Genomic DNA, 27,501 nt, shown 5'->3' with positions numbered 1-27,501 from the left:
AACCCTGCATACACACCCAAGCCCCAAAGAACCATCATTGCAAGCGAAAGTCCCATCTCTTCCCTTGTCCAAATATATACAACGTTGGCTCATTTAGCACATACACCAGCACGCAGTGAAAAAATACAGTTACATGAGGCTACATCGGTACATGACCATTTCTCAATTCAGCCACAGTCCTTCTGCCTTCGCAAACTTCTCCACTGCTTCCCCGTCCCAAAATAAAAGTCTTTGGATTTGTAGGTCACCCTCAACTTAGCTGGGTATACTATGCCGCACTGCACCTTACTGATGTACAGTGCTTTCTTCACCCGGCTGAAGGCAGCCCGCCTCCTCGCCAGCTCCACCGTAAAGCCCTGATATATGTGTATACCAGCTCCAGCCCACTGCACCACCTGCATCTGCTTTGCCCAGCACAGGACCTTCTCTTTCACTGTACCTACGAAAACACAGCGTCACTACACTTGGCGGCTCACTCTCCTTTGGTACAGGCCTCCATGACCGGTGAGCCCGATCCAGTTCATGTCGGGAGGGATCATCCCCCTCCCCCAATAGCTTCGCCAACATCGTGGCAAAATACTCAGTCGGCCTCGGGCCTTCCACCCCTTTGGGCAGACCCATGATCCTCAGATTCTGTCGCCTGGATCTGTTTTCCAAGTCGTCCATTTTGGCTCGCAGACCCTTGTTGATCTCCATCACCTTCCGCATCTCCTTCCCCATCGTTGATCACTGTGCTGCGATAATGTCTCTTCCACTTCCTTCAGCGCCTCACCTTGCTCCCGCACACTGCGCTCAATACCGCCGCCTTCACCGAGGCAATCGCCTCCTCGACCAGCACTTTCAATACCACCCCCATCTCCTTCCTCATCTCCTCCATGTGTTTTGTGAACTGCCTTTCGAGTTCGGCTATCACCTTAGTCATTTCTTCAGCCGTGGGCAATGTGGCCTCCCCTGGTGCCCCAGCCTCCACTTTTCTTGCCGTTCCCGCGGCGGTCTTTCCACTTCCCGACGGACTTTCAGCCGCTTTTTTTACGGCCGTTTTTTAACTTATTTTCGACATTTCCCTTCACTGTGCCTTCTCCCTGCTTTTGCCACCTTCGTTGTCCCTGGGACCGGGCGTTAAACCCCGAAAATGATGTTCCCGAACGGGATCCCTCCAATGTGCAGCTGCCTCCCGCCCGACGTCACCGGAAGTCCACAAATGGTCCCATTTTACACAGTCAAATGCTTTTCTGCGTCAAGAGACACTATCACCTCTGGCTCATGCGCAGGGAAGGGGAAAGCTTATTTAACTTATAGAATAAAATCATAGAATGATTACAGTGCAGAAGGAGGCCATTCTGCCCATCAAGTCTGCACTGACCCTCTGAAAGAGCACCCTTATCCAGGCACCCTGTCATAGTCAATATTTTCCCGCTTCTGTGGTAGAAAAATTCAACACACTCGTTAAGACAGAATAACAAACTTTATTTTCGAAAACAACTGCTTGCAGTAATGGCTGAAACTTGAAGTCAGAGGGCAGTCAACAAAACTGCTCAGTCTGTCACAAGTTCCGCCCTTTCGCGGAGAATTAATTCAATATTTATACATTAACTTTATCAAGATTATGTGACAACAGTATGGTCAGGAGTTTGATCGGAAATACAAATGGAAGCAAAGACCAGACAATGTTTGGTCAGATCACTCATACCATTATTTAGTCCTCGGAGGGAACAGTGAAAGGTCAGAATAGACTTGTTTCTTCCTGAGCTTATCTTTGTTTTAAATTCCTACGGCCCTGGGTTATGACGAGTTAGTTTTATCAGGAGTTGCCGAGGTCCGGTGTTTTGCAATGGCTCGACCTTCGCTGATCTTTTCAGACTTCAAGTTATGCAGAGTTGGCCTATGGCCATACTAGTCTGAACATGGTTAGGGCAGCATTCTTTACCTGGGCCTGGGGAGCTGGAATGAGTAGTTTCAGTCTTTCTGGTATTGTATCAAACCTTTTGACCAGCCTTCCCATTGACCAGTTTTCCCATCATGCCATTACTTAATTCGTACCATAATCACACACTCCCCCACCCTATCTCTGCAACCCCACCTAATCTGCACATCCTTGGACACTAAGGATTTAGCATGGCCAATCCATCTAACCTTCACATCTTTGGATTGTGCGAGGAAGTCGGAGCACCAGGAGGAACCCCACGCATACTACGGGAAGATGCAAAGACCACGCAGTCAATCACCCTAGTCCAGAATTGAATCTGTGTCCCTGGCGCTGTGAGGCAGCAGTGTCACCAAGCCACCATTTATCCCACTCAGATCTCCTTACCTGCTTCCCTAAGTCTAAACATAATGTCTCAAATTATCTACTCACCAGGGAATCTCTAGCAATCATTACAAAATTTTATTAAAATTTGTAAATATATACATAGTTGGAGTGAACGATGATCTCACTTTTATGAAATCTTAATTGCACATTGCACAGCCACAAAGTCTGGATACATAACCTACATTATTTAATAATATTTCTGCAACGATGCATATATATACAGCTGAACTCAGGGTTTTAAAATCATTACTGCAACAGATAAAAAATACAATAGATATACCAATTTCTTACATTCATCACACCTCCCCCTTAAAAAAATAAACAGCAATATGAAAAGATGGCTTCATTTTTCCAAAGCATTTTCACTTTAAACATTATTCAATACTCTTATTCTAATGCATCTTATTCTATTTAGGCTTGCAAATGTACACATTATTATAGTCAATTTCAGTCTTTCTTTTCCAACTTAGTAAGTTCCATGTTCAAGTTAAATGGTTGTAGCAATACATTCCATCTAAATAGCCTTGCATTTCGATCTTTAAACTTTTTCAAAAATGTTAATAGATCAGGGCAGCACGGTAACATAGTGGTTAGCACAGTTGCTTCACAGCTCCAGGGTCCCAGGTGCGATTCCCGGCTTGGGTCACTGTCTGTTCTCCCCGTGTCTGCGTGGGTTTCCTCCGGGTGCTCCGGTTTCCTCCCACAGTCCAAAGATGCGCAGGTTAGGTTGATTGTCCATGATAAATTGCCCTTAGTGTTCAAAAAAGATGAGGTGGGGTTACAGGGATAGGGTGGAGGCATGGGCTTAAGTACAGTGCTCTTTCCAAAAGCCGGTGCAGACTCAATGGGCCGAATGGCCTCCTTCTGCACTTAAATTCTATGATTCTATGATGATCATGGTCTGTATATCTAATTGTCTCTGATGAATTGTTAACAACATAAATGTCAAAATGTTGCAATACCAAATTCAAAGTCTCCTTGATGGTTGAATATTTCCTTTGATGAATATTTAGTTTTCTGGAAAAATAACTCACAGGTCTTTCTATCCTTTTGTCACCTTCTTGTAACAGTACAGCACCAATGCCCACATCACTCACATCAATTGTCACCTTAAATTGCTTTGCATAATTTGGTGTCACCAAAACTGATGGGGTGGTTAAGACAGTTTTCAGATTGTCAAATACCTCCTGCCATACACACGTCCACTGAAATTTCCTGTGCTTTTTCAGACGTTCAGTCAGTGGAGCAAATATACTGCTAATATTTGGCATGAGTTTCCAGTAGAAAACACTCATGCCCAGAAATCTCAGAACTTCTCTTCTCCATGATGGTATTGGGAACTCCCCAGTAGCTTTCATTTTCACATTTTGTGGGGCCATGTGCAATCGTATGGCCTAAGAATGTGACCTGGGCTTTCGCAAATTCATTTTTAGTCATGTTTACCACCAAGCCAGCCTCCTGTAGTCAATCAAACAATTCCTTTAAATGTCCCAAATACTCCTTCACATTTGACTGAACACCACCAGATCGTCTATGTACGATGCACAATTCTTTACTCCAGAAATTACCTTGTTGGTTAGTCTTTGGAATGTTGCTGACGCATTATGCATTTCAAATGGCATAATTTTAAAATGGTCCAGACCATTTGCCATTACAAAAACTGAAACTCCCTTTTCCCTGTCTGATAAAGTACTTGCCAGTATCCTTTAAGTAAGTTTTTAAAAATAAATTTAGAATACCCAATTTTTTTTTTCAATTAAGGGCCAATTTAGCATGGCCGATCCACCTAACCTGTACATCTTTGGGTTGTGGGGGTGAAACCCATGCAGACATGGGGAGAATGTGCAAACTTCACACAGACAGTGACCCAGGGCCGGGATTCGAACCTGGGTCCTCAGCGCCGCAGTCCCAGTGCTATCCACTGCGCCACATGCCGCCATCCTTTAAGTAAGTTAAGTTATGTAATAAAATTCTCTTGTCCCACCTTCTCAATACAGTATTCCAAATGAGGAATAGGATACGATTCTGACTTGGTAACTGCATTGATTTTTCTATAGCCCACACACAATTGTTGTGTTCCATCTGGTTTTGATACCACCACAATAGGTGAGTTCCAAGTACTGCAACTTACTTCAATTATATAATTCTTAAGCATGCTTTCAATCTTCTTTTGAACCTATGCTAACTTTAGAGCTTTTATGGACATTGCTTAATTGGAACAACATTTCTTACATCTACATCATGTATAATTACTTTGTACTGCCTAGTTTGTTTCCTCATATAGCTCTACGTGACTCTAGTAACTCTTTCAGGTCATTTTGATTTTTCTCCAAATTTACCCAAATTGCGTATTACTTCTTTATTTGGGCTGGTTTAGCACAGTGGGCTAAACAGCTGGCTTGTAATGCAGAACAAGGCACAGCACGGGTTCAATTCCCGTACCGGCCTCCCTGAACAGATGCTGGAATGTGGTGACTAGGGGCTTTTCACAGTAACTTCGTTGAAGCCTACTTGTGACAATAAGCGATTATTATTATTGCCCAATCTAATTTGAGGAATGTCAAATTCGCAATCACCAGGATTTATCTCTTCTTTCTGAGTTATAATGGCTAATGCAGCTTCCTTCTTTCCTTCCCTATCAAAATACCTTTTGAGCACATTAACATTTAAAAAAACTTTTTTTAACCACTGCGCCACCGTGCTGCCCCTTTGAGCACATTCACATGACACACACTGTGAGTTTTCCTTCTGTCTGGCATTCTTATCAAATAATTCACCTTACTCAATTTCTTTTCAATATAAGGCCCACTAAATCGTGCTTTTAATGGTTTACCTTCCATTAGTAATAATACTAACACTTTGTCCCCACTAACAAAACTACAAATTTTTCATTTCTTATCCAACTTTTTTTTCATCCCACGCTATAACAATTTTAAATGCTTTTTAGCCAATTCACCAGCCCTATTCAGTCTTTCCCTAAAGTTTTGACACATAGTCCAACTATGTAGTCTTAGAACACAAACTCACCAATTTCTCCTTGATCAACTTAAGTGGTCCTCTTACCTCATGAACAAAAATCAATTGGAATGGACTGAATTTAGTTGATTCATTAGGTGCATCCCTAATTGCAAATAGTACAAATGCAATCGATTTCTCCCAATCCTCTGGTAATCATGAATATAGGCCCCAAAATGATCTTTAAAGTTTGGTGCCACCTTTCTAAAGTCCACTGTGAATCTGGATGATATGCTGTTGCTTTAAATTGCTTTACTCCCAAGACATCCATAACTTTCTGAATAACTTTGATCTAAAATTGGGTCCCTGATCTGATTGTATTTCTTTTCGTAGCTCGTATCTAGTAAAATAATTCAGGTAACACCCCTGTTAGCGGACTTCCGGTGGCAGCCATGGAGTGAGCGGTCGCACATTTGGTGGCTTCCGTTCAAGATGGTATTTTTTGGTGTTTTCCTTGTCCGAAGGGTGAAGTATTTGACGGCAAGAGGTGCAGGAGTGCCGGGGAAGGTTTTACTCCTCTGGTGTATTGGTGGATGGATCCACGAACTAGGAGTGGGGCTTGAAGAAAAGAGCTGCTGGAACAGTCCAAAGAAGTACAGGTTAGGTGGATTGGCCATGCTAAATTGCCCTTCGTGTCCAAAACGTTAGGTGGGGTTACTGGGTTACCGGGATAGGGTGGAGGTGTAGTTTTAAGCAGGGTGCTCTTTCCAAGGGCTGGTGCAGACTCGATGGGCCGAATGGCCTCCTTCTGCACTGTAAATTTGATGATTCTATGAACAGGAGAGTCTTTGTAGTGCGCCACAGGGAAAGATGGCGGAGAGCAAGGCTGTTCTGCCTGTTCAGTGGTCAATGGAGCAGCTAATAGAGTTCCTAAATGGACAGTTCTGTCAGCAGAAGAAGATGGCTCTGGAAGGCCAAGGTGGTGGAATCGATTAAGTCGGGGATCAAATGGGCTGACAGTGGAGCAGAGGATGGAGTCCAAGGTCCTGGCGATTCAGAAAATGGAGGAGGTGGTGGAGGAGCACGAGGAGCAGTTGGCCGCATTGGTGGCCGAGGTGGGGGGTGATGCGGGAGACACAAAAGAGGCTGAAGGAGAAGGTGGAGGATCTGGAGAGTTGCTCCAGAAGACAAAACTTGAGAGTGGTGGGGATGCCCCAAGGCATCAAAGGCACAGAGGCCAGGGTTTGCGTGGCCAAAATGCTAGAGAACCTGATGGGGGAGGGGCCCTTTGACTGGTCCCTGGAGATCGACCAAACGCACAAGGCACTGATGAGGAAGCCGCAGGTGGCGAGCTGCCAAGGATGATGGTGGTGCGGTTGCACCACTTTCTGGATAAAGCGAAGATCATCCGATGGGCAAGGCAGACTAGGAAGTGCATCTGGGAAGGGAACGAGCTCCAGATGAACCCGGACCTGGGAATTGAACTGGCAAAGAGGAGGGCTGGGTTTAACTGGGTCAAGACTGCCCTCTTTAAAAAGGGGTGATGTTTGGAGTGCTGTACCCGGTACGCCTCTAGGTGACTTTCCAGAAGCATGAGTTCTATTTCAGCATGCCAGAAGAGACGATGGAGTTCATGAGGGACAATGGACTGGGAGGAGAGTGAGGACATTGAACTTTGGAGGAGTTTGTGCATGTGTTTGTTTTTTGGAACGTTTTTCTTTGACGAGTTTTTGAAGGCATGATTTCTGGAGGGCAGGCTTTTCATGGGAGAACATCAAGGGTGAGTGTATCTTTTGTTGCTCTTTATGGAGGTATGGACTGGGCGGGGGAGGAGAATTGCGGGTGACAGGGAAGTTGGAGGCCTTGGGCAGAGGCCACCATGCTCGCTGGGCGGGCTAGTTAATGGGAATGAAGTGGGGGGTTGTCAGGAGGTGGGGGGGGGGGGGGGCGGGGGGGGGATTGGGCTGATATTTTTTAAAATAAATTTTAGGATATCCAATTCATTTTTCCAATTAAGGAGCAATTTATCCTGGCCAATCCACCTACCCTGCACATCTTTTTGGATTGTGGGGACGAAACCCACGCAAACACGGGGAGAATGTGCAAACTCCACACGGACAGTGACCCAGAGCCGGGATCGAACCTGGGACCTCGGCACCGTGAGGCAACCGTGCTAACCACTCGCGCCACTGTGCTGCCCTCCGTTTTTTTAAGGGTGGATGGAAAGGGGGAGGATTGCTGGCAAGGATGTGGTTGATGTGGTGCAGTTCATAGATCATAGAATTTACAGTGCAGAAGGAGGCAATTCGGCCCATTGAGTCTGCACCGGGTCTTGGAAAGAGCACCCCACTTAAGCTCACACCTCCATCCTATCCCCGTAACCCAGTAACCGCACTTAACCGAAGGGCAATTTAGCATGGCCAGTCCACCTAACCCTGTACATCCATGGACTGTGGGAGGAAACCGGAGCACCCAGAGGTAACCCACGCAGACACAGGGAGAACACGCAGACTTTGCACAGACAGCGACCCAAGCCGGGAATCGAACCCGGGACCCTGGAGCTGTGAAGCAACTACGCCAACTACTATGCTACTGTGCTGCCCCTCAAAAATCTGTCGAACTCAACCTGTTGAAAAAGGATTGATGATGCTGGGCATCCGAGGGTGGGCCTGAAGGGTGACACAAGCTGGGGGCTGTCCCAAAAAGGGGTGTGGCTGATCGGCAGAGGAGGTGGGCTGGGAGCCCCTGACCAGGCTGGTCACATGGAACGTGAGGGGGCTGAATGAGCTGGTCAAACAGTCACGTGTGTTCACCTGAGGGGTCTGAAGGTGGACATGGCCTTCCTGCAGGAGACGCACTTAAAGATATCGGACCAGATAGGGTTGAGGAAAGGACGGGTGAGGCAGGTGTTCCACTCGGGACTGGATATGAAGACGAGGAGGTGGCGGTGTTGATGAATACGCAGGTGGCGTTCGAGGTCGGGAATATTGTGATGGTGAGTGGGAAACTGGAGGTGTGGTCAGTGGTCCTGGTAAATGTCTAGGCCCCAAACTGGGATGATGTAAGTTTCATGAGGCGCTGGCGAAAGTTCCTTCCTGACTTGGATTTGCACTGGTTGATCATTGGGGGGCGCCCACAGTGGAGGCTTAATGTGGAGCTGCTCCTGGATGAGGAGATGTGCGAGTGGGTGAGGGCTGCCATTCGGAGGTACATGGAACTAAATGACACGGGGTATGTCACGGCCGCCAGGCTGTGGGAGGCACTTAAGGCGGTGGTGAGGGGGGAGTTTATCTCAATTCCGGCGCATAAGGAGAAAGGGGAGCGGGTGGAGGTGGTAAGGCTGGTAGATGAGGTCCTGAGGATGGATAGGAGGTATTTAGAAGCCCTGGAGGCAGGGCTGTTGAAGGAGAGGCAGAGGCTCGAGACGGGGTTTGGGTTAGTGTCCACGGGGAAGGTGGTGGTCAGTTACGGAGGGCCAGAGGAGCAGTACATGAGTACGGTGAGAAGGCGAGCAGGATGCTTGCCCACCAGCTGAGGAAGCAAGAGTGGCGAGGGAGATTGGTAGAGTAAAGGACAATCAGGGTAGGGTGATGTTGGACCCGGAGGGGTTGAATGGTTTGTTTGAGGCTTTTTATAAGAGGCTACACAAGTCGGAGCCCCCATCCGGGGGTGAGGGGATGCGGCGGTTTTTGGATGTACTGGAGGTTCCCAAGGTAGAGGAGGAGCTGTTTCAAGGATTGGGGGCCCCAGATGGGTGGAGGGAGGTGATGGAGAGAATGGGGGCGATGGAGGCAGCGAAGGTCCTGGGTCCGGGCAGGTTCCCAGTGGAGCTCTATAAAACATTTGTGGGAGAACTGGGGCCAATGCTGGTGAGGGCATATGATGAGGCAAGGGAGAGGGGGGGGAGACATTGTCGCAGGCTTCCATCCCCCTGATATTGAAAAAGGACAAGGATTCAGAGCAGTGTGGGTTGTACAACCTGATATCGTTATTGAACGTAGACGCCAAGATTTTGGTGAAGGTGTTGTGCTCGTGAATCAAGGACTGCGGCCCGGGGTGATAGGTGAGGACCAAACGGGTTTTGTGAAGGGGAGGCAGTTGGTGGCGAATGTGAGGAGGCTGCTTAATGTAATTATGATGCTTTTGGAAGGACGGAAGGTGGAGGTGGTGCTTGCAATGGGTGCGGAGAAAGTGTTTGATTGGATGGGGTGGGAGTACTTGTGGGAGGTGCTCGGGCGGTTTGGGTTCGGGCAGGCGTTTGTGGACTGGTTCGGTTGCTATATAAGGCACTGACTACAAGTGTGCCGATGAACCGAGTGAGTTCAGGATATTTTGGGGTGCATCGAGGGACGAGGCAGGGGTGTCCGCTCTCCCCATTGCTCTTTGCTTTGGTGATAAGCTGCTGGCAATGGTGCTTAGGGCGTCGGGGGACTGGAGAGGGATTGTGCGAGGGGGCGGCGAGCTTAGAATCTCCCTGAATGAGGATGATCTGCTGCTATATATTTCGGACCCATTGTGTAGTATGGGACATCATGGGGATTTTGGAAGAATTTGGCCAGTTATCTGGGTACAAGTTGAATATGGGAAAGAGTGAGATGTTCCCGATTGAGACTAGAGGGCAGGAGAGGAGTTAGGGGAACTGCCTTTCAAGGTAGTAGGGCCGACATTTAGATACTTGAGTATTCAGATGACACGGGGCTGGGCGCAGCTGCACAATCTGAAGTTGACTGGGGTGGTGGAGCAGATGAAGGAGGATTTTAAGAGGTGGGATTTGTTGGCGCTGTCGTTGGCAGGGCGAGTGCAGACAGTAAAAATGATGGTGCTGCCAAGGTTTCTGTTCGTGTTTCAGAACCTCCTAATTTTCGGCCCAAAATCTTTCTTCACAAAGGTTAATGCGCTGATCGCTGGGTTTGTGTGGGTGGAGAAGACGCCGTGGGTCAGGAGGGCTTTCCTTGATCGGGGGCGAGGGGGGTGGGACTGGCGTTGCCGAACATGGTGAACTACTACTAGGCGGCGAACATCGTTATGGTTAGGAAATGGGTCATGGGGGAGGGGTCGGCGTGGGGTCGGATGGAGGTGGCATTGTGTAGGGGAATGGGTTTAAAGGTTTTGTTGTCAACGCCTCTGCCGTTCTCGCCAGCCAGGCACTCCCTGAACCCAGTGGTGGTGTCGGCCTTAAGGGTGTGGGGACAGTGGAGGCAGCATTTGGGATTGGAGGGTGCCACGATGTGGGCACTAATCTGCCATAGGTTTGTGCCAGGGGAATGCGAGGTTTCAGGGATGGCAGCAGGCAATGATTGAGTGATTTGGTGATCTGTTCATAGGGCCAAATTTGTGAAGTTGCAGGATCTGGAGGAAGAGTATGAGTTGCCCAGGGGGATGGTTTCAGGTACCTGCAGGTCCTGGGTTTTGTAAAGAGGGAGGTTCTTTCCTGGGCTGCCGTCCCTGTGATGCAGGGTAAGGTACTGTCGAAGGAGCAGATAGGGGAGGGGAAGGTGTCCAAGGTTTACAAGGAGTTAATGGCCTGGGAGGGAGCCCTGGTGGGGACATAAAGCGTAAGCGGGAGGAGGAGCTGGGAGGGGAGGTGGAGGCCGGGACATGGGCTGAGGCCTTGTAGAGGGTGAATGCGTCCTCATTGTGTGTGAGGTTAAGCCTCATTCAGTTTAAATTAGTCCATAGGACACATCTGGCCGCAGCACGGATGAGTAGGATTTTTGAGGGGGTAGAGGATTGGTGTGGCAGTATGCGGGGGCTCGCAAATCGCGTTCACATGTTTTGGGCATGTCTGAAGCTGAGGGGGTTCTTGCAGGGGTTCGCAGACGTAATGTCCAAGGTGAAGGTGGCCCCGAGTCCAGAGGTGGCGATATTCGGGGTGGTGGAAGACCTGTAAGTCGATATGCGAGAGAGCCGATGTTTTGGCCTTTGCCTCCCTGATAGCCCGGAGACGGATTTTGCTCGGGTGGAGAGACTCAGAGCTGCCGAAAGCGGGGGTGTGGGTGAGTGACCTGGTGAAATTCCTGAGCCTGGAGAAGGTCAGTTCGTCCGGAGGGGGTCGGTCGATGGGTTCACTCGTAGCTTGAAGCTGTTTATTGATTTCTTTAAGGAGGATTGAGGGGTCAGCAATGGGTGGCAGAATTGGGAGGGAGTTAAAGGGGTTAAAATGGGGAAGGCAGGATGGTAGAAGGCAGCGATATTGGGGAAGCAGGAGGGGGAGTGGGTGTTGGTTGTATGGTGTTTCTTCTGCTTTTGTTTGTTTATATAAAAATGCCTTGAATAAAATATTTTTTTAAAAAACAACCCTCTTAGCTGTAATATTTTGTAATGGAATGACCTCCGAAAATCTAGTAGACACAACCATTGTGGTCAACGAATACTGATTCCAATGTTTCATTTTAGGGAGAGATTTCCATGCAATCAAATAGGGCCCTAGTGAAAGATTCATCAAATGCTGGAATGAGTATTAAAGGTGCTGGTTTGATTACCACTTGAGGCTCTCCTATTTCCTGACATGTGTGACATGTACGGCAAAATTTAACTACATCCTCATGCAGTTCAGGCCAATAAAAATGTTTTTGTATTTTTGCTTGCGTTTTCCTTACTCCTATGTGACTTCATACTGGAACCACATGCGCTACCTGTAAAATCTCCTTTCTGTAACCCATGATGAGGAACTTCGCCCATTTCTCATCTGCCTGAATATGTGTGGGTGTCCGTTTCCTCATTAATACATTATTTCTAATGTAATAACATTCCGGATTCTATTTCTGTGTATGCTTTAACTACAACTGCTTGATCTTTGAATCCTTCTGTTATAAGTCAATCAACTTTCCCAAATTAAAGATATCCACTTCATCCTCCACCTTTTCTTGTTGTTTATCAACTATCTGATCAAAGATTGTTTCTGATAACTGAACCTCGGACTTTGTATCTTTTTATCCTTGATTTCTCCTCCTCCTGTCTCAAACCTGTGGCTTTGTGATCTTTTGTTTCTACACATTCTGGAAACACCCCAGGATATGCTTTTTGCAACACCTCAGCTGTTTGACTTTTCACTGACTTTTCAACCACATTCGGAATCACTCCCACATGTGAATAGCAAAATCATTGCCCAGGATAAACTGTACCCCCAAAAATGGTAATTTCCCTATCACACTAGCCAGCACTTCACCAATTTTCATCAGAGTCTCTAACCTTACCTTGCGTACTGGCATACTATTATGCCATACGTATATATACGACCTTACGTAATGTCATACATTGGGGCAGCACAGTAACATAGTGGTTAGCACAATTGCTTCACAGCTCCAGGGTCCCAGGTTCGATTCCCGGCTTGGGTCACTGTCTGTGCGGAGTCTGCACGTTCTCCCCGTGTGTGCGTGGGTTTCCTCCGGGTGCTCCGGTTTCCTCCCACAGTCCAAAGATGTGCAGGTTAGGTGGATAGGCCATGCTAAATTGCCCTTAGTGTCCAAAATTGCCCTTAGTGTTGGGTTGGGTTACTGGGTTATGGGGATAGGGTGGTGGTGTGGGCTTTGGTAGGGTGCGCTTTCAAAGAGCTCGATGGGCCAAATGGCCTCCTTCTGCACTGTAAATTCTATGATCTACTCCTTTCACCATTAATTCCACATATTACCAACTTTTCTGGCAATACTCCTTATGAACTACATATCTCCTTATCTCTCACCATTAAAGATTGACTAACTCCTGTATCCCTTAAGATTTCAACCTTCTTATCTACTCCACCTTCTACACACAAGGAAACCGTACCATCACAAATAAAATCTTTTAAATGATCTGCCACCTGCTTATCCACCAACCTCAACCAGCTGAGCACTCTTCTGCACCTCTTCCTCTGGAACCATGATTGTTTTTTTCACTTTAATAAACCCCACTGACTGATCTTGTTTTAAAGAGTCTGTCTTTCCAGTAGTTAAGCCGCCAATACTGCGACTTTGAGAGCCCAACTTTTTTTTACAATGAAAACATTTAAATTTTCTTATTTCTCTGCCACGATCATAAATTTCCTTTTTAATCTGAGGCAAACTTTCCTAAAAAGCTTCAACTAAACCTTAATTAATGAACTAAAAGCATCACAGTTTTGCTATTTTTGATTTTGTTTGACTTTTTGAAATTCTATAAATGTCTGACCTAGTTCTTTCCTTAAATTTTTGAACTTCTGTCTGTAGGCTTCTGGCACTAGTTTATATGCACTTAAGATGACATTTCTTACCTCACATAATCCCTAGATATGTAAATATTTCACTAGCTCTATCTATCAACTTTGATTGAACCTACAGTATGCACCAGGAGCTGGATTCTCTGACAGCAGGATGCTCCGTTTTGCCAGCAGCCCGGTGATTAACCAATGGCATGGGGCTGCACCACAATGGGAAACCCCATTGACCAGCCGGCAAAACGGAACATTCCGCCGGAGGGCTGAACCAGAAATCTGGCGTGGCGTGATGGAGAATCTAGCCCATGATCTTTGGCAAATTCAATTGTTTAGCTACTTTCTCAAGTGAGATTAAAAAAGGCTTCCACATCTTTCTCATCAAACCTTGGCAGTGTTTGAATATATTTCAACAAATCCCCACTAGGCTTTTGACTAGCAAATGTTAATCCTTCCTTTCGACGTTCCTCAACTTCTGCCTTTAACTCCCACATTTTACATTGCTGTTCTCTTTGCAGCCAGTTTCCAAAGTTCAAATTCTCTCTCTTATTCATTTGCTTCTACCATTGCCACTTTTTTTTCTTATCCCTTTCTTCCCTTGCTAATCTTCCATTTCCTCCTCCAGTTTCCTAATTCCAACTGCCTTCTGAGAAGCTCTTTCCTTTGCTATTTTCTCTCACTTTTTCCTGCATTTCTAATTTCTTCAGTTCTATTTATTTCTGTTTATCTTTTTGCTGCATTTCTAATTGTTTCATTTGTAATTGCATTTTAGCTAGTTCTAATGATTTAGATTGTGACTCTGGCAAATTTAAATGCTGAGCTATTGCTTTAACTATCCCCACCTCCCAAACCTCTTCAGGTAAAGTCAACTGTAGCTTGTCTGTCAAATCCAAAAGCTTAGTTTTAACCACCCTTTGTAAACCAACCAGAGTGACCTCTTCCACACCCAGAAAATTCTTAGCCACAGAAAGAGCCATTGTACCAGTCACTTCCTATTTAATCTGGAACACCTGAAAAAAACATCAGCCTCTAACCCCCACTGTCTTTAAATTCAATAATCCCAAGCCACACTTTGAATTATACTTTTTAATCCTGATAAAGATAATTGCTTATTGTCACAAGTAGGCTTCAATGAAGTTACTGTGAAAAGCCCCTAGTCGCCACATTCCAGCACCTGTTCGGGGAGGCCGGTACAGGAATTGAACCCATGCTGCTGGCCTTGTTCTGCATTACAAGCCAGCTGTTTAGCCCAATGTGCTAAACCAACCCCTAGAGACACCAACATATGTTAGGATACCAGACAAGAGCCCCAAACAATTAAGTTTAAATTTTGTGAAACTGTGAGGAAAGGATACTTCGCTCCAAGAATGATTACATGGACAAATCATATGATAAATACTAAAACAAACTTTATTAACACAGGATTAAACTACATCAACATCACAGAAAATAGCTTACAATTTGCAGTTCAACAATTCTTAACAATAAATGGAAACACTAACTTCTAACTAATACTTTGTCTATCTCTAATCAAGCAAAACCCATCACAGATCCGAAACCACTTATAAATAAAGTTAGCAGCACTGTGGGCAGTGGTTAGCACTGTTGCTTTAGGGCGCCGAGGTCCCAGGTTCGATTCTGGCTCAGGGACACTGTATGTGTGTAGTTTGCACATTCCTCCCGTGTTTGCATTGGTTTCTCCCTCACAACCCAAAGAAGTGCAGGCTCGATGAAATGACCATGCTAAATTGCCCCATAATTGGAGAGAATGAATTGGGTAAGAACCTGAAATGATACTGATCCTGCAGAGAAAGTAGACAACCTTGCCTGAAAAAACTCCATCTCAAGCCTAGATGGAAGATGTACCAAAACAAAAGCCTGAACTTCAGAAAGACATTGACTGGAAAATTATCCCAATGCATCAGAGATCCTTATCCTTTCATTGTTTTGAACATTTTATCTTTCCCTTTATACCACCCTTTGCCTTCAGTGTTCTTTGTCTGTTTGTGTGTGTGTTTAGAAAGTGGGAAAAGGGTAGTAGACAGTTAGTTAAATTTTGTCTGTGTAATTCTATTACTGTACATAATAAAAGGTTACTTGTGTTTTAAGGTTACAAACCTGGTGACTGTACTTCATTGGGCTCAACCAAGATCCTTGGGAACTTTAAATAAAATCTAACTTCACCTGTGTTGCAATTCTAGGTCAAGTGTGGCTGGAATTGATTTTGCACTAGCCCAAGGTGTTGTGACATAGTTTGGGGGTTCATCTAGGATCTTTGGAATGGTTGACAGTATCTATTAAAGAGGCAGCAGGGTTGTACTAGCATAACTGGGTGGCTCTGGAAGCTACTAAATGCCTTTCTTCAGGTTGAGGATTTGTCTTAGTTTAATTATGAGGGTTTCAAAAAGACAAGTTAATTGAATTGACAAGTGAATAAAATCGGTGATGCCGGTTAAAGCTAAGAAGGAAGAGATATATGAGGTATTAGCTGAGTGATTGGGTGTTAGAAATGCAGGAGAGCCCACAAGTAAGTAGTCCAGGTAATGTAGCTTCAGAAGCACTTTCTGGTGGGGAAACCAATCTGGAGATAATTTGATTGCAGTTCGAGCATGAGGGGGATTTTTTTTTTAATGGAGATGTGGGGGGAAAAAAATGCTTTTCCAAAGGAAATTTAAATTAGGAAACTTGATTTCAAAATGGAAAGATTAGCAAGGGAATATCAACTTGAAAGGAGGAGTTAAAGGCAGCAGTTGTGGAAAGTCAAGAGGAAGGAGTAACTCTTGCCAGATCACATTCTATTAGGGATATGCGGAAGTTATACAGGACCTAAGAAAATTTGAGGGAAAGGGTGAAGAGGCATTCTTCATGGCATTTGAGAAAATCACAACTCGAATGGTAGCCAAAGGAAAAGTGGACATTAACCATGCAAAATAAAATGATGGGGCGGGCACAGGAAGTTTATGCTTCCCTGACAGAGAGGGTATCTAAGGATTATGACAAGGTAAAAAAGACTTCTGGGTGCATATGAATTGGTTCTGGAAGCATACAGGCAAAAGTTTCACCATTTAAGGAAACAGTCGGGACAAACTTGTGTTGAATTTGAAAGGGTTAAGCAGAAAAATTTTAATAGGTGGGCATGAGCATTGAGGTGTTATGAGGCTCTGAAAGAAATCATTCTCTTGGATGAATTTAAGAATTCACTACCTTCTGTGATAAGAATGCATGTTGAAGACCAAAGGGTTATAACTGGTAGACAAGCAGCAATTATGGCTGATGATTATGAATGAATTCATACATTTAACCATCCATAATTTTGAAAAGATAGGAAGTGGGAGGGTGAAAGGAAGGCAGGTGGCCATAAGGAATGAATAGCTGGAAATTCTCTGAGGTCTCTGAGGTCTCCTCCTAAGACCAGGAAGGAAGGTGTTGAGAGTGGAGGTGAGGATGGAGGCCTTTTGGCTACAGATGTGCAATTAAAGCATAATAAAAATGAACTCATCATTCATTCCAACCATATATATTGCTTACCTGAAGTTGGGCTAATGGAATTTTATTTATATAAAGAAGATGCTCTGGGGAGTAGCTAATTAGAGATATTGTGTTTAACTTTAGTAACATGATGTACTTAATGGGAGGAGCCATGGGGCTGAGGCAGTCAGGTGTTGTTACATTTTTGATCTGTTTGTGAACAGTCTCGCAGTTTGCCTGTGAACAGAACAGCAGTTTTTAAAAAGCTAGCAGATTTAACAGTAGTGTGACATAGACAAGAAGCTGCAAGCTGTTTCCTGACCAGATTTCTCTCTCTCTCTCCAATCAGTCTATTAAAAGGAATTATATTCAAGTGTACAGTAGGTAACCCTGTGTTTGCTAACTGTATTTCAAAGTGGATTTTGACCTGAGACGGGTTTTGCTTGAGTGGAGATTAAAACATAACAGTTAGGAGTTAAAAGGTTTAATTTAATTGTTATGCATTGTTTAACTGGTAATTGTAAACTGTTTTATTTTATGATGTTAAGGTTAGCTCAATACTGTGGTACTAATAAAGTTTATTTTAAGAAACAGTATCCCTATTTGTGCCTAGAATCATTCCTGGATCTAACTATCCTTTCCTCACAGTCTTACAATTAAATAAAATATTGGGGTTTCTTTTTTTTTCTATACATTTAGAGTACCCAATTATTTTTTTTCCAATTAAGGGGCAATTTAGCGTGGCCAATCCACCTACCCTGCACAGCTTTGGGTTGTGGGGGTGAAACCCACGCAGACACGGGGAGAATGTGCAAACTCCACATGGACAGTGACCAAGGGAAGGGATTCGAACCCGGGTCCTCAGGGCCATAGGCAACAATGCTAACCACTGTGCCACATGCCGCCCTAAATATTGGGGTTTCTGTCTGGCATCCAAGCAACTGTTGGGGTCTGGTCAGGGATCGTAATAGTTACCATTGCAATAAAGTGGGGCACGTTCTCTCAGCAGGTTGGACGTTGCAAGGAATGCCATGGGACTTATTGGAATTCATAAGGCGGATTCTGAAAAGGGAACAAAAGTAAAGAATATTACAGGGCAGACTGTGTCTCTAACTAGAACTAGGAAAGTTGAGGTAAACAAATCTGGTGACTTGTTTCTAGGTTCAACCAAGGACCTTGGGGATTTTAAATAAAACCTAATTTCATCTGAGTTGTGACTCCAGGTCAAGTGGAGCTGGAATTGACCATGCACTAACCCAGGGGTGTCATGACAATATACAGAACTAAAGACTCTGAATACATGTAGCATTAATAACAAAACAGATGAATTGGCATTATATATAGCTGCAGGATGACAAAGATTGGGGCTGATTATTCAAGGCTGTATGACATTTAGGAAGGCCAAGATGCTAGGAAAAGAGGGAGGAGTATTTCTGTTAATTAAGCATGACATTGGTACAATAGTGAAAAATTGCCTTAGTTCTGAAGATCAGTTTGGGTGGAGATGAGAAATATTAACATTACAAAGTCACTTATGGGAGCAGTTTATAGAACTGCACAAATATACAGAAAGGTTGCATCACAGCCTGGTATAGCAACTGCTCGGCCCAGGACCGCAAGAGACTTCAGAGAGCCGTGAACACCGCCCAGTCCATCACACGAACCTGCCTCCCATCCATTGACTCCATCTACACCTCCCGCTGCCTGGGGAAAGCGGGCAGCATAATCAAAGATCCCTCCCACCCGGCTTACTCACTCTTCCAACTTCTTCAATCGGGCAGGAGACACAGAAGTCTGAGAACAAGCACGAACAGACTCAAAAACAGCTTCTTCCCCGCTGTCACCAGACTCCTAAATGACCCTCTTATGGACTGACCTCATTAACACTACACCCTGTATACTTCATCCGATGCCAGTGCTTTTGTAGTTACATTGTATATGTTGTGTTGCCCTATTATGTATTTATTTTTATTACCTTTTCTTCTCATGTACTTAATGATCTGTTGAGCTGCTCGCAGAAAAATACTTTTCACTGTACCTCGGTACACGTGACAATAAACAAATCCAATCCAATCCAAATAATGGAGGCTTGTAATAAAGGTACAGCGATAATCACGGTTGATTTTATCGACAAATGATTGTGTTATGGGCCAGGGTTTAGAGAACGCCAAAGTGTAACATGGAGTTCACCTGACCCACGACGTTTAATAGATTGTGGTATGGGAAGTACAAGGGCCTACTTTACAGGTGTGATGCAACAGAGATCTAAAGTACTTTTAAAGCAAAACCATGTTTATTTATGAATCCAGTTAACACTTTATAAACCCACAGTAAACATCTTAACAACTATCAACACCAATAATCCCCACAGATACAATATTCTATAAGTAACCCTTCATAACTTTCCTAAAAACATCCATATGTTAAACCCTTTTTACAGAAAGACAGCAGGTTTAAATTCTCAAATGAGCTGAAGATAGTCTGTTGCTTGTAGAGAGATCCTTATACAGCTGTTTGCTTTGCCTGCAGCTATCCAGCTCTGAAAGCTAAACTAAAACACACTGTAGCTGCCTGTTCAAAAACAAAAGTGAAAGACAGCCAGCCCAGCTCCACCCACACTCTGACATCACTGCAGCTATTTGATAAACACCCATTTCTTAAAGGTACATCCACTACAGCTATTTGATAAACACCCAGTTCTTAAAGGTACTCTAACATGACAATTGGACAACTCAGATTGGCAAAAGAGGTCAGAATGATCAGTTCATCGTGTTTTGGGGATAATTTCTGGTAATGTGCAATCAGACAGGATTAATTATTGACCTCATAGTATAGGCACACCACACAGCATTGCTCATAATATTGAATTTCACACTCAGTTTGAGGGAGAGAGGAGTGGACCGAAGACTCAGATTTTACACTTAAATAAGGGCAACTATGAGGTCATGAAGACAAAGTGGCTAAAGTGAATTGAGAAATTAGGTTAATGGATAGGTCAATCGAAATGCAGTGGCAGACATTTAAGGAAGTATTTTGGAATATTCATAAAATATTAAGTCCAGTGATAAAGACTCTCGGGCAGCATGGTGGTGCAGTGGTTAGCACTTCTGCCTCACGGAGCCAAGGACCCAGGTTCGATTCTGGGTCACTGTCTGTGTGGAGTTTGCACATTCTCCCTGTGTTTGCATGGGTTTGGCCCCACAACCCAAAGGTGTGCCGGGTAAGTGGATTGGCCACACTAAATTGTCCCTTAAAAAAATGTTTTAAAGAGAAAGACTCTAAGGGAAGGACATTCTATCTGTGGCTAACTAAAGAAATTAAAGATGATATCAACTTGAAAGAAAGCCAGTATAATTTTGCAAAGATGAGTGGCAGGATTGGGCAGAATATAAAGAACAGCAAAGAATGACTAAAAGATTAATAAGGAGTGAAAAATGTGAATACTGGAGAAAGTTAGTTAGAATTATAAAAACAGGAGACTTCCGGGTGCGGCGATGGCCAGCTAAGTCGCACGTTTCGGCAGCTCCCGGTGGAACGGACTTTTGGGCTCTTGATAGGAGCCCCAACGGCAATTTTAACGGCAAAAAACACTGTGCGGTAATCCAGAAGGGAATCCCCCCTGTACACGGATGGAAAAAAGAGAGGAAAGTGGCCGGATTGCGGTGGATCCTCTAGAGCAGCGGCCAGGAAGGCAGGCACAAAGCAAGATGGCGTCGGAAGGAGGCAGTTTAATATGGGGCCCTGACCAACAAGAGTTCCTGCGGTGTTGCATGGAAGAACTCAAAAAGGAGATGAAGAAGGAGCTGTTGGCCCCGATATTACAAGCGATTGAGGGGCTAAAGGAGGAGCAAAAGACCCAGGAACAGGAGCTTTGGGTCGTGAAGGCAAAGGCTGCTGAGAATGAGGACGACATACAGGGCCTGGCGGTGAAAACGGAGATGCACGAGGCACAACACAAAAGGTGTGTGGAAAGGCTGGAGGTGCTGGAGAATAATGCGAGGAGGAAGAATTTAAGGATTCTTGGTCTTCCCGAAGGTGTAGAAGGGGCGGACGTCGGGGCATATGTGAGCACGATGCTGCACCCGTTAATGGGATCGGAGGCCCCAACGGGTCTGCTGGAGGTGGAGGGAGCCTATCAAGTTATGGCGCGAAGACCGAGGGCTGGAGAAATTCCTCGATCCATAGTGGTGAGATTTCTCCGATATAAGGACAGAGAGACCGTCCTCAGATGGGCAAAGAAAACTCGGAGCAGTAGGTGGGAGAACACGGTGATCCGCGTATATCAAGATTGGAGTGCGGAGGTGGCGAGAAGGAGGGCAAGCTTTAATCGGGCCAAGGCGGTGCTGCACAAAAGGAAGATTAAATTTGGAATGCTGCAACCGGCAAGACTGTGGGTCACACTTCAAGGGAAACACCACTACTTTGAAACGGCAGATGAGGCGTGAACATTTATTGTCGAGGAGAATCTGGAGTGAGCGGGCCAGAAAAAGAACGTTTGGGACAAAGTGGGGGGGTGAATATGTGGGATGAAGGGGGGGAAAAGAGGGAAGAGATGACTTCCCAAGTTGCTAATCCTGCGACCCTGTAACTTTTCTCTCTTCCCCATGTCGTGGGGGAGAGGGGGAGGGAGGATGAGGAGCTGAGGGCGCCGGCCATTGGGGGCGGGGTCAAAAGGGAAGCGCGGGCTTTGTTCCCGCGCTATGGTAATCACGGCGGGAACAGGGAAGCAGGAAGGAGGGGGCCTCGCACAGTGTGAGCCGAGGTCACGGGGGGAAGCCGAGGTCGGCCAGAGTTTGCTGACTTCTGGGAGCAACATGGGGGGTGCAATTACGCTAGTTTGGGATCTAGCGGGGGGGGGGGGTGAAATGGGTTGCTGCAGCTGGGGATAAGGGGGAGCTGGTATGGGGGGGGTGGTCGGGGCGGGGGCCGCCGCTTGGGGGAGATACGGCTACGTGGGAACCGGGTGAGGAGCTGGATTGAAAAAGGGGATGGCTAGTCGTCAAGGGGGGGGGGGGGTAAAGAGCCCCCCAACCCGGATGATCACGTGGAATGTGAGAGGGCTGAACTGGCCGATTAAGAGGGCACGGGTACTCGCACACCTAAAGAAGCTTAAGGCAGATGTGGTTATGCTTCAGGAGACGCATCTGAAGCTGATAGACCAGGTCAGACTACGCAAAGGATGGGTGGGGCAGGTGTTTCATTCGGGGCTAGACGCAAAAAACAGGGGGGTGGCCATACTAGTGGGGAAGCGGGTAATTTTGAGGCAAAGACTATAGTGGCGGATAGTGGGGGCAGATACGTGGTGGTGAGTGGCAAATTGCAAGGGGAGGCGGTGGTATTAGTGAACGTGTATGCCCCGAACTGGGATGATGCCAACTTTATGAGGCGTATGTTAGGACGAATCCCGGACCTAGAAGTGGGGAAGTTGGTAATGGGTGGTGATTTTAATACGGTGCTGGACCCAGGGCTGGACAGATCTAGGTCCAGGACCGGAAGGAGGCCGGCTGCAGCTAGGGTGCTTAAGGACTTTATGGAGCAGATGGGAGGAGTAGACCCCTGGAGATTTAGTAGACCTAGGAGTAAGGAGTTTTCGTTTTTCTCCTATGTCCACAAAGTTTATTCACGAATAGATTTTTTTGTTTTGGGAATGGCACTGATCCCAAAGGTGACGGGGACGGAGTACACGGCTATAGCCATTTCGGATCATGCTCCACATTGGGTGGACCTGGAGATAGGGGAAGAAAAACAACAGCGTCCACCCTGGAGAATGGACATGGGATTATTGGCAGATGAGGGGGTGTGTTTAAGGGTGAGGGGGTGTATTGAAAGGTACTTGGAACTCAATGATAATGGGGAGGTACAGGTGGGAGTGGTCTGGGAGGCGCTGAAGGCAGTGGTTAGAGGGGAAATGATATCTATTAGGGCACATAAAGGAAAGCAGGAGGGTAGGGAAAGGGAGCGGTTGTTGAAAGAACTTCTGAGGGTGGACAGACAATACGCGGAGGCACCGGAGGAGGGACTGTACAGGGAAAGGCAAAGGCTACATGTAGAATTTGACTTGTTGACTACGGGTAATGCAGAGGCACAATGGAGGAAGGCACAGGGTGTACAGTACGAATACGGGGAGAAGGCGAGCAGTTTGCTGGCCCACCAACTGAGGAAAAGGGGAGCAGCGAGGGAGATAGGGGGGGGTGAGTGATGAGAAGGGAGAGATGGAGCGGGGAGCGGAGAGAGTGAATGGAGTTTTCAAGGCATTCTACGAAAGATTATATGAAGCTCAGCCCCCGGATGGGAAGGAGAGAATGATGTGTTTTCTGGATCAGCTGGAATTTCCTAAGGTGGAGGAGCAGGAGAGGGTGGGACTGGGAGCACAGATTGAGATGGAGGAAGTAGTGAAAGGGATTGGGAGCATGCAGGCGGGGAAGGTCCCGGGACCAGACGGATTCCCAGTTGAATTCTATAGGAAATATATGGACTTGCTGGCCCCGCTACTGATGAGAACCTTTAATGAGGCGAGGGAAAGGGGGCAGCTGCCCCCGACTATGTCAGAGGCAACGATATCGCTCCTCCTAAAAAAGGAAAAAGACCCGCTGCAATGCGGGTCCTACAGGCCCATTTCCCTCCTGAATGTGGACGCTAAGATTCTGGCCAAGGTAATGGCAATGAGGATAGAGGATTGTGTCCCGGAGGTGGTTCATGAGGACCAAACTGGGTTTGTGAAGGGGAGACAGCTGAATACAAATATACGGAGGCTGCTAGGGGTAATGATGATGCCCCCACCAGAGGGGGAAGCGGAGATAGTGGTGGCGATGAATGCCGAGAAAGCATTTGATAGAGTGGAGTGGGATTATTTGTGGGAGGTGCTGAGGAGATTTGGCTTTGGGGATGGGTATATCAGGTGGGTACAGTTGCTGTATAGGGCCCCGATGGCGAGCGTGGTCACGAATGGACGGGGGTCTGACTATTTTCGGCTCCATAGAGGGACGAGGCAGGGATGTCCTCTGTCCCCGTTATTGTTTGCACTGGCGATTGAACCCCTGGCCATAGCATTGAGGGGTTCCAGGAAGTGGAGGGGAGTACTCAGGGGGGGAGAAGAACACCGGGTATCTCTGTATGCGGATGATTTGTTGCTATATGTGGCGGACCCGGCGGAGGGGATGCCAGAGATAATGCGGATACTTGTGGAGTTTGGGGTTTTTCAGGGTACAAACTGAACATGGGGAAAAGTGAGTTGTTTGTGGTGCATCCAGGGGAGCAGAGCAGAGAGATAGAGGATCTACCGTTGAGGAAGGTAACAAGGGACTTCCGGTACTTGGGGATCCAGATAGCCAAGAATTGGGGTACATTACACAGGCTTAATTTAACGCTGTTGGTGGAACAGATGGAGGAGGACTTTAAGAGATGGGACATGGTGTCCCTGTCATTGGCAGGTAGGGTGCAGGCGGTTAAAATGGTGGTCCTCCCGAGATTCCTTTTTGTGTTTCAGTGCCTCCCGGTGGTGATCACGAAGGCTTTTTTCAAAAGAATGGAGAAGAGTATTATGAGTTATGTGAGGGCTGGGAAGACCCCGAGAGTGAGGAGGGGATTCTTGCAGCGTAGTAGGGACAGTGGGGGGCTGGCACTACCGAGCCTAAGTGAGTACTACTGGGCCGCCAATGTTTCAATGGTGTGTAAGTGGATGGGAGAAGGGGAGGGAGCGGCGTGGAAGAGATTGGAGAGGGCGTCCTGCAGGGGGACTAGCCTACAAGCAATGGTGACGGCACCGTTGCCGTTCTCACCGAAGAAATACACCACAAGCCCGGTGGTGGTGGCTACATTGAAAATTTGGGGGCAGTGGAGACGGCATAGGGGAAGGACGGGAGCTTCGGTGCGGTCCCCGATAAGAAACAATCATAGGTTCGTTCCGGGGAGAATGGATGGGGGATTTGGAGCATGGCAAAGAGCTGGGGTAGTACAACTGAGAGATCTGTTTGTAGATGGGACGTTTGCGAGTCTGGGAGCGCTGACGGAAAAATATGGGTTGCCCCAAGGGAATGCATTTCGGTACATGCAATTGAGTGCTTTTGCGAGGCAACAGGTGAGGGAATTCCCGCAGCTCCCGACGCAGGAGGTGCAGGATAGAGTGATCTCAGAGACATGGGTGGGGGATGGTAGGGTGTCGGTTATATACAGGGAAATGAGGGACGAGGGGGAGATCATGGTGGATGAGCTGAAAGGGAAGTGGGAAGGGGAGCTGGGGGAAGAGATTGAGGAGGGGCTGTGGGCTGATGGCCTACGTAGGGTAAACTCATCGTCCTCGTGTGCCAGGCTAAGCCTGATACAATTTAAGGTATTACACAGGGCGCATATGACTGGAGCACGGCTTAGTAAATTTTTTGGGGTGGAGGATAGGTGTGCGAGATGCTCGAGAGGCCCAGCGAATCACACCCACATGTTCTGGTCATGCCCGGCACTACAGGGGTTCTGGGTGGGGGTGGCAAAGGTGCTTTCGAAGGTGGTGGGGGTCCGGGTCGAACCAAGCTGGGGGTTGGCTATATTTGGGGCTGCAGAAGAGCCGGGAGTGCAGGAGGCGAGAGAGGCTGACGTGTTGGCCTTTGCGTCCCTAGTAGCCCGGCGCAGGATATTGTTAATGTGGAAGGAAGCCAAACCTCCGGGTGTGGAGACCTGGAGAAACAACATTGCAGGGTTTATAAAGTTAGAACGGATTAAGTTTGTGTTAAGGGGTTCGGCTCAGGGGTTCACCAGGCGGTGGCAACCGTTCGTCGATTACCTCACAGAAAGATAGAGAGAATGGAAAAGAAGTAGACAACAGCAGCAACCCAGGGGGGAGGGGGGGGGGCGGGTGGAGGAATCGGACGGACTCTCAGGGATGTTATTGTAAATTGTATAGGTATTTGTTATAGGTAATTGTATATCGGATTGTTGGATTGTATTTTTGGAGAGTATTTATTTTGGTCAAGGCAGTTGCCATTTAGTTTTGTTTTTGTTTTTGTTTATATATTATTTATTTATTTGTTTAAAACTGGCCACTGTTATTTATATTGCTTTATTGTTGTGTAAAAGAAACACTACGTATTGTTATGTTTGGCCAAAAATCTTGAATAAAATATATATTTTTAAAAAATAATTATAAAATCAGGTAGTAAGGGTTTCTACAGGTATTTAAAAATAAAAGAGGAAGTAATGTGAGTGTGGGTCCTCTAGAAAGTGAGAGTGGGAAATTAATAATGGAAAATGAGGAAATGGCAGATGAATTGAACAGATATTTTTCACCTGTCTTCGCTGTAGAGATACAAACAAAGTCCCAGAAATAATTATGAATCAGGAGGTGAAAGGGAGGGCGGAACTTAAAACAATTGCAAATACCAGGGAAAGTGTACTGAGAACATTATTAGAACTAAAAGCTGGTAAGTTCTCAGGTCCTGATGGACTTCATCTGAGGATCTTAAAAGAAGTGGCTGCTGAGATAGTAAATGCATTGTTTTTGTGGGCGCTAACACAGTGGTTAGCATTGTTGCTTCACAGTGGCAGGGGCCTGGGTTCAAATACCAGCTTTGGTCACTGATTGTGTGGAGTCTGCATGTTCTCCCTGTGTCTGTGTGGGTTTCCTCCGAGTACTCCGGTTTCCTCCCACAAGTTCCGAAAGATGTGAGGATCTCCCTCAGTGTACCCGAACATACGTCGGAGTGTGGCGACTAGGAAATTTTCACTGTGACTTCATAGCAGTGTTAATGTAAGCCTACTTGTGACACTAATAAAGATTATTATTATAATTTTCCAAACTCCCTAGATTCTGGAAATGTCCCATCCAGTTAGAAAATAGCAAATGTGACTCTTCTATTCAAGAAAGGAAATAGACAGAAAGCAGGAAACTACAGCCCAGTTAGCATAACGTCTGTTGTAGGAGAATTGCAGGAATCTATTAATAAGGAGGCTATAGCAGGGCATTTAGAAAATCTCAATGTAACCAAGCAGAGTCAACATAGTTTTGTGAAAAAAAATAATGTCTGACTAAGTTATTGGAGTTATTGAGGAAGTAACAAGCAACATGGATGAAAGAAACCTGTGGATGTGCTGTACTTAGCTTTCCATAAGGCATTTAACAAGCTGCCTCATCAAAGGTTACCACGTAAAATAAGAGCTTTTGTTACAGGTGGTAATGTATTAACAGGAATAGAGGATTGGTTAGTTAATAGGAATAGAGAGTAGGGATAAATGTGTTTTTTCAGGTTGGCAAGAGGTGGCAAGTGGAGTGCCAGGGGGATCAGCGCTGGAACCTCAACTATTTGCAATTCTTATCAATTACTTGGATAAAGGACCGAATGAATGGTAGCTAAATTTATTGATGGCACAAAGATAGGTAGAAAAATGAGTTGTGAGGTGGACATAAGGTGCCTGCAAAGGGATATAAACAGATCAGTGAATGGGCAAAAATTTAGCATATAGATTATAATGTGAAAATGTGAATTTATCCACTTCTTTTTTAAAAAAATGAATTTAGAGTACCCAATTTGTTGTTCCAATTGAGGGGCAATTTAGCGTGGCCAATCCACCTACCCTGCACATCTTTGGGTTGTGGGGATGACACCAACGCAGACAC

General features: G+C 46.1%; 1 long non-coding RNA gene across 3 annotated transcripts in view; it reads right to left on the bottom strand.

The window, feature by feature from the left end:
- Window positions 1–2,091: 2,091 nt before the first annotated feature.
- The window catches only part of LOC140393078 (uncharacterized), a 32,901-nt gene continuing 7,491 nt past the window's right edge, over window positions 2,092–27,501 (bottom strand). The window contains exons 3-4 of one of the 3 annotated variants that reach the window (XR_011935485.1): window positions 17,877–17,963; window positions 2,092–3,061 (exon numbers count right to left, since the gene is read on the bottom strand). This is a non-coding gene — a long non-coding RNA (uncharacterized lncRNA). Of the gene's footprint in view, window positions 3,062–17,634; window positions 17,964–27,501 lie in introns of those variants that run through there. The other 2 variants (XR_011935484.1, XR_011935483.1) reach the window with 2 other exon arrangements.

This window comes from Scyliorhinus torazame, chromosome 16, assembly GCF_047496885.1.
Source record: "Scyliorhinus torazame isolate Kashiwa2021f chromosome 16, sScyTor2.1, whole genome shotgun sequence".
Classification (NCBI taxonomy): domain Eukaryota; kingdom Metazoa; phylum Chordata; class Chondrichthyes; order Carcharhiniformes; family Scyliorhinidae; genus Scyliorhinus; species Scyliorhinus torazame.
Note: the sequence above shows the minus strand (reverse complement) of the source record. Positions and strands in the feature narration are given on the sequence as shown.